The sequence below is a fragment of the Triticum dicoccoides genome, chromosome 3B (genome assembly GCF_002162155.2).
Source record: "Triticum dicoccoides isolate Atlit2015 ecotype Zavitan chromosome 3B, WEW_v2.0, whole genome shotgun sequence".
Classification (NCBI taxonomy): domain Eukaryota; kingdom Viridiplantae; phylum Streptophyta; class Magnoliopsida; order Poales; family Poaceae; genus Triticum; species Triticum dicoccoides.
The window spans coordinates 308,654,046-308,660,406 of record NC_041385.1 but is presented as its reverse complement, the minus strand read 5'-3'; positions in this window follow the sequence as shown (position 1 = coordinate 308,660,406).

Genomic DNA, 6,361 nt, shown 5'->3' with positions numbered 1-6,361 from the left:
GCCCGCGGGCCCGCGGGGCCCGTGCGGGGCCCTCCCGGCCCGCTCCGCCGCCCGCCTCCTCCTCCAGTCGCCGCCCCCGAGCCCGGCGACGCTCGCCCGCTCCGGCCGCCGTGGCGCCATTGCCGGCCGCCGCCCGGAGCACCTCGCCCCGCCGCCCCAAGCCCTCGCCGGCGCCCGCGCCAGGGAGAGGAGCTCCCGGCTCCGGCGACCGCCCGCCGCGCCGCTTCCTCCTCGCCGTCCGGCCCCCCTCCCCGCTCCGGCTACTTCCTCTCCGGCCGCCGCCGTCGTCTACAGGAATCCCGGCGAGATCCGCCGCCGTCTCGGGCCGCGTGCCCGAACCCTAGATCTGGATCTCGGGTTGACTTTTTACCTCTAACCCTAGATTTTTGTGCCTACTTTGACTGCTCGTATCTCCGTAACCGTAGCTCCGTTTTGGGCATATGATATATCATAATCTTCGCCTCGACATGTACATCAGTTCATTCCATTGCATCATTTGCATTTGAGGTCATCTTCATACCCAAAATGCTGTTAGAAGGAGGCTTCGTGAGTTAAATTGCAGATCCGTTAGTTCATCATGCACTTTTGTCATTTTTGCCATGTTTAATTCGTGCATGATATGCCTGTGCCCCTTTGGGATGAATTGTTAAGCATTTTGTCTTCTTTCCAGAGGTGCCACCCATGCATTTTTAGGATGTGTGTGTTGTCTTGTGCAATCTTGCGAAGAGAGGTACCTAAGATTGCTGATTTCAGAGACTTAGTGATTTTCACTAAGTCTGGGATATTTTAGTTCGTGATGCTATATGTCCAGCTTGTTTCCTAGTGATCCGTGCCTCTTTTGAGGATGATCAGTAAGGGAGTTTTGATATTTATGTTATGCTCTATCCATCCATGTCTTTGGTTACATATGTGGAGTGCTCTAGGTTGACTCAATCGAGCTCAACTTTTGCTTCGTTGTTAATCCGGGCAGATCGTCAACTTGTTTGCGATTTTGCCGATGCTACCGTTAGTGTTCCATGCATGCTATGCCTTCGTTCTTGCCATGTGTAGCTAGCACTTTGTGCCTTCTTGCTGGTTATATGCTTTCCTTGCCATGACTTGCACCGTAGTGAGTGCATCGAGCTCGTTTACATGCCTTCGTGAGTTATATTTCAGCGTGTCTCAGTTTTCACTAAGTCTGAAAACTGATTGTGTTCGAGCTATGTTCGTGAGCTCGGTAGAGTATTTTGTGAACCCTTTTGGCCCCAGGTCACTTTGGGTGTTGTTTTAAGCTTGTTGAGTAGCTCCATGCCATGTTCTTACTTGTCATGTTCAGGTTTTCTATCATGTTGTTTTTCTGCTCCGAAGAGAGCATCGTGATCTGAAATTTCAGACTAGTGTTAATTTCACTAAGTCTGAAATCTGTTTTGCATTTGCGTTTTAGCCATGCTTGTTTGAACCTCTTAATGGATGAATTTGCCTATGTCTCAGTGCTAGTGTTTTGTCAACCATCTTGTGTACATCACTGCCATGTATTTTGTTTTCATGTTTGGTGGCTGTAGCATGTTCATTTCGTTGCATTTAGATGCCTACTTGCTGTAAATCGCATACCGGTGTCATATCTTAAAACGCTCGCCATTTCCAAACCGTAGCTCCGATTCCAATGATCTTTATATCGTTTTCAAGCGATTTCATCCCCTCTATCTAGTGACACACTTGGTTTTCCAAGTTGATGCCAGGTTCATGCATTTTCTGTCATATCTTGCATTTTGCATCCCGCATCGCATCCCGCATAGCATATCGTCATTTCATCATATTGCTTGGTCTTGCCGTGGTTGATTGTATCCTTGTTGCTTGTTTGTCTTGTTGGGTAGAGCCGGGAGACGAGTTCGCTACCGAGGAGCCCGTTGAGTTTGCTTGCGAGGATCCAGTCAACTCTGACAACTGTGCAGGCAAGATGATCATACCCTCGAAATCACTACTATCTTTGCTATGCTAGTTTGCTCGCTCTTTTGCTTTGCCACTGCTACGATGCCTACCTTTTGCTTGTCAGCCTCCCAATTGCCATGTTGATCCCCTAACCCACCATTGTCCTAGCAAACCGTTGATTGGCTATGTTACCGCTTTGCTCAGCCCTTCTTATAGCGTTGTTAGTTGCAGGTGGAAGATTGGAGCCGTTCCTTGTTGGAACTTTTATTTACTTGTTGGGATATCACCATATATCTTACTTAATTAATGCATCTATATACTTGGTAAAGGGTGGAAGGCTCGGCCTTATGCCTAGTGTTTTGTTCCACTCTTGCCGCCCTAGTTTCCGTCATATCGGTGTTATGTTCCCGGATTTTGTGTTCCTTACACGGTTGGGCTATTATGGGAACCCCTTGACAGTTCGTCTTAAGTAAAGCTCTTCCAGCAATGCCCAACATTGGTTTTACCATTTGCCACCTAGCCTTTTCTTTCCCTTGGGTTCTGCAGACTCAAGGGTCATCATTATTTTACCCCCCGGGCCAGTGCTCCTCTGAGTGTTGGTCCACCTGTCAGCTACCGGTGGCTACCAGGGGCAACTCTGGGCTGGCCTACCCGTACCTAGGACAATCTGAGTGTGCCCTGAGAAAGAGATATGTGCAGCTCCTATCGGGATTTGTCGGCACATTCGGGCGGTGTTGCTGGTTTAGTTTTACCCTGTCGAAATGTCTTGTTGTACCGGGATACCGAGTCTGATCGGAATGCCTCGGGTGGAGGTCTATTCCTTCGTTGACCGTGAGAGCTTGTCATGGGCTAAGTTGGGACTCCCCTGCAGGGATTGAACTTTCGAAAGCCGTGCCCGCGGTTATGGGCAGATGGGAATTTGTTAACGTCTGGTTGTAGAAAACCCGAAGTTGACCTTATTTAAAATACATCAACCGCGTGTGTAACCGTGATGGTCTCTTCTCGGCGGAGTCCGGGAAGTGAACACGGTGTTGGAGTTATGCTTGACGTAGGTTGCTATAGGATCACTTCATGATCATATTTGTATCGACCGTGCTTTGCCTTCTCTTCTCGCTCTCTTTTGCGTATAAGTTAGCCACCACATATGCTAGTCGCTTGCTGCAGCTCCATATATATTTGCCTTATCCATTCCTATGAGCTCAAATAGTTTTGATCGCGTGGGTGCGAGATTGCTGAGTCCCTGTGGCTCACAGATACTACAACTCCAGATGCAGGTCCAGGTGATTCCGCTCCAGGTGACGAGTACGAGCTCAAGTGGGAGTTCGACGAGGACTCTCAGCGTTATTATGTTTCCTTTCCCGATGATCAGTAGTGGTGCCTAGTTGGGGATCGATTCAGGACCTTGTCGCATGTTGGGTTCTTTTCTATTTTGGCGCCGTAGTCGGGCCATGAGTGTTTGTTTGATGGATGTTATTTATGTACTCTGATGTGACGTGGCGAGTGTAAGCCAACTATGTTATCTCCCCCTTTTATTATATATTACATGGGATGTTGTAATGATTGCCTGACTTGCGACATTGCTTTCAATGCGGTTATGCCTCTAAGTCGTGCCTCGACACGTGGGAGCTATAGCCGCATCGAGGGCGTTACAAGTTGGTAATCAGAGCCATCCCCGACCTTAGGAGCCCCCATTGCTTGATCATTTTTAGCAGCCGATTTGTGTCTAGAAAAATGTTTTGAGTCCTTAGGAATTATATATCGGAGAGCTTAGGAATTCTTTTACTTCCCAGTCTCCTCATCGCTCTGGTAAGGCATCCTGACGTAGAGTTTTGACTCTTCTCTTCTCAAATTTCACTAAAATTTTTTTTAGGATCACGCGAGTATCTTGGTTTTGTTCCGATGGTTTTGTGACGAGAACATTGTTCTTGGTGCCTCCTGTCTTTAGGGGTTGTGGCAGTGTCCCGGGGAGTTGAGCTCCGAGGTGTTGTCGTCACAATTTCATCGTTGCAATTCTGGTATACTTGAGATATGTTCGCCGACATCGAAAATCTCTTTTATGCAGTTCGTTAGTGAGATAACCTCGACGCCACCCAGTACTGGGGCGGGAGTTCGGGAGTATCGCCATAACTTGTATAACGGATGCTTTTCGAAGGTTGAGGTAGATGGTTTCCGAAGTTTTCCTGGTTATGTGTTGAAGGATGGATACAGCTGGATGTAGGATTTGCTAGTTTGGGTGAGATATTGTGCTTCCCCTGTATCCCCAACACCTGATTGCATAACCAGAAAGGTTCAGGAATTTCATAGGTGGGAATTCTAGTAGCTCTAGTTCTTCTTCCACGGATATTGGTTGAGATTGGGTTTTCTTACCGATTATTCGTTCTTGATCCGTACCTTGTTGAATTGTTTCTCTACCTTAATTCTTCGTGGCTTCTCAATTTATGGATATGTGACCACTTCAAGAGAAATGCATTCGTTCATTCTGTTCGGATGTGAAGACTATATGTTGCAATTTTCATTCCGTTGGATTCAGCTTCTATATTGTTGTCTATCAGTGTGCTAATGGTGGTCAACCTGTTCAGGATGGCTCCTCTAACGCGCACGACTCCGAATCCTGATCCGCCTCCACCTCCGCCTCCTCCGGAAGCATGGCAAGCTGTGATGGCCGCTACTAATGCAAACACACAGTTGATCATGCAAATTCTCCAAGAGCGCAATCAAGGCAGTCAAGGGAATCAAGGCCATAATCAGCACCACTTTGCTACACTGAACCAGTTCCTTGCTAATGGCCCAAAGACGTTCAGCGGTTGTGTTGAGGCTACCGATGCTGACGATTGGCTAGTGGATCTGGGCAAGCATTTTGAATGCAGCAACGTCAGGCCTGAAGATTTCGTCAAGTTCGCTTCTTTCCAGCTCAAAGATCAGGCTGCAAAGTGGTTCCAGCAGTACAAGGATTCCAGAGGTGGACGTGTTATCACTTGGAATGATTTTCGTCAAGATTTCCGCGCTCATCACATCCCTCAAAGTGTGGTTGAGAGTAAGCGTCAGGAATTCCGCAATCTGAAGCAAGGCTCTTTGTCTGTCTATGACTACAACAAGTTGTTCCAAAAGCTCGCCCGTTTTGCCAAGCAGGATGTTCCTGATGAGAAGAGCATGATCTATCAGTTCAGGGGTGGTCTTCGTGAGGAAATTCAGCTCGCTCTTGTCCTCTTTGAGCCAGAGATGTTACTCCGTCTTCCTCTACTCAAGTGGTCAAGCAGCAGAAGTATTGGCTTCCTCCTCCTCCGTTCCGTCAGGCGTATCAGCAGAAGAGCAAAGGTGGCAGTGGTTTCTCCCACCCACCCAACCCAGGCTTTCAGAACAAGTCTTCGTCTCAAGCGCCAAGATCGAGTGCTCCGTATCACCGTCCGCTTTCAGAGGTCACGTGCAACAAGTGCCAACAGAAGGGTCACTATGCCAACAAGTGTACCAACCAGAGGCGTCTTCCTCCTCCTCCTCCTGTCAGATCGGCAAGTACAGCTGTGGTCAAGCATAACCCCAAGTCCGCCAAGGTCAACTTGATGAATGCAGCTCAGGCAGAGGACTCGTCAGATGTGATCATGGGTAACCTTCCTGTTAATGATATTCCTGCAAAAGTTCTTTTTGACACTGGTGCATCGCATTGCTTCATCTCGAGACCGTTTACAAATAGGCATGAATTGGTCTCACAAGTTTTACCTAGTCCTTTAGAAGTTGTCTCTCCCGGTAAGCGCATGCAGGCTAACTCCATCGTTCCGGATGTTTCTATCACTCTGGGTGACTACAAGTTCTTGGCTTCTCCTACGGTTCTTAGCAACTCGGATATCGATCTTATTCTCGGGATGGACTGGCTCTCTAAGCATAAAGCTCAGCTTGATTGTGCAGCCAGGCAGATTCAACTGACTCATTCGTCTGAGGATGTCATTGTCTTTGCCGCTCGGGATAATACCATCCGGTTGTTTTCTCTCAATGAGAAGGGTAAATTGGATGCTATTTCGCAGATTCCGGTTGTTTGTGAGTATCAAGACGTCTTTCCAGAAGAGCTCCCAGGAATGCCTCCGCACCGGCCAGTTGAATTCGTTATTGAACTTGAGCCTGGCACGGAACCTGTGTGCAAACGTCCTTACAAGCTCGGACCTGAAGAGTTGAAGGAGCTGAAGAAACAACTCGATGAGCAAGAAAGATTGGGTCTCATTCGGCCTAGTACTTCTCCGTGGGGTTGTGGTGTTCTTTTTGTGAAGAAGAAGGATGGATCGAGTCGACTTTGTGTTGATTACCGTCCAGTAAACAAGAAGACCATCAAGAACAAATACCCACTTCCCAACATCAATGAGCTGTTCGAACAACTCAAGGGTGCTCAAGTATTCTCCAAGCTTGATCTCCGTATGGGTTATCATCAGATTCGTATTCGTGAGCAAGATATTCCCAAGACGGCGTT